This window comes from Aplysia californica, unplaced genomic scaffold (genome assembly GCF_000002075.1).
Source record: "Aplysia californica isolate F4 #8 unplaced genomic scaffold, AplCal3.0 scaffold00019, whole genome shotgun sequence".
Classification (NCBI taxonomy): Eukaryota; Metazoa; Mollusca; class Gastropoda; order Aplysiida; family Aplysiidae; genus Aplysia; species Aplysia californica.
This window is the reverse complement of record NW_004797289.1, coordinates 520,405-521,871: the sequence shown is the minus strand read 5'-3', so window position 1 is coordinate 521,871 and position 1,467 is coordinate 520,405.

Here is a 1,467-nt window from a genome sequence, read left to right as displayed (position 1 = left end):
TTTTCTGCAGGTTTATGAATTTTATTCAAATTTTTGTTTTTTGGCTCAACACCTTTCATGCATATTAAAGAACTCATTTCTGTGGAAATTTTCCTGAAAAACGTTGATTAAAGGCACAAAAAATGTAAATTTTCAGTTACCACGGACTCTTAAGCTAAGAACTAATCTTTGGCGGCCATTTTCTGACTAATTTTACCTCTGAAGACAGGTGACCTCCACCTCCTTCTTTCGCAAATATCTCGACTTGTATTCTAAATAAGTGGATATTTTTTTCATCAAAATAAAGACAATTGAACAAGCTTTAAGATGATACCAATGACCCTACATGCTCAAAAATTGACGAGAACCTGATTCCGCCATACTGCCTCACAAATGTATTTTTCATTAAAATATCAATTTTATGACAAAATCACTTGGAAAAAAATACAAACTAGACCTGAATAGGCACTTAATGAGATCACTTGGGGATATTTGTTGCTAATGTTTCATGAGGGGGGCTCTCGTGGCCCAAAGGTTAAGGTGTTCGCTTCTCATTCGAAGGTTCCGGGTTTGAATCCTGGTAGCGACTGAAAAATTCTCTTCTCTAAAATTGTCTCCTTTCACCTCCTTTCCTGCTCTCTAGCAATGTTCTGTCTTCTGCTTTTGTCTCCACTTTCTGCCCCCGCCCCCTCCTCTGGGCTCCTGAGTCTTGCTGCAGCTTTTGTACTGCTACTCCTTGGCTCCTTCTTACTGCTGTCTTTCAGCCACACCCCTGTTCTTCTAGTAGGAAAGATCTACACCTAACCTTCTCGGACATGGGTGAAAAATCTCGGAGGTCCCGTGTGCAAGTTGCACATGTTAAAGATCCTTTGGTTGTCTTAAAATCGATAAGAGTAGGCTTCGGCCGCCACCCAGGCAAAATTCAACAGAAAATATTTAATGTGTCCCGCACGCTCAAATGACCTTATGCAGTTGCGAACGCCATAAAACACTTAGGCTACCAAGAAAAAAATGTTTCATGAACAGAGATGTCTGAGTTCATGAAAAGTTTAAATGACCAAAAAATCTAAAATTTTGTCACACAGTAGCCATTTTCAGGTGCCCCTCCCCTCCTGAAAAAAATTGTGATTGATAAGAATTTTTGTCTTTGGCTTGTAGGGAGTGAGTTGTAATGCATTGATCACATAGTAGATCTCCTAAAATGTCTTCATATCTTTTTCAGTTTCATATTTAAGGCTATACTGCTCTTGTTGAGAACATGCAAAATTGGACGAATGATAAATGTTGCAATCTTATTTAAGTGTTTCATAAACATTTTTTTACTTTTACAAAAGTAAAACTTAAAACTTTGAGGTACTTACAAATGATGGATGCACAAAAAACATATATGAGATTTAAATTCAAATTTGCTCAAATGTTATGAGTTTTAAAGTGTTTGTTCGGGAAGTTAATATAATATGCATTATTTAAATGGAAAATTTGCTGTTC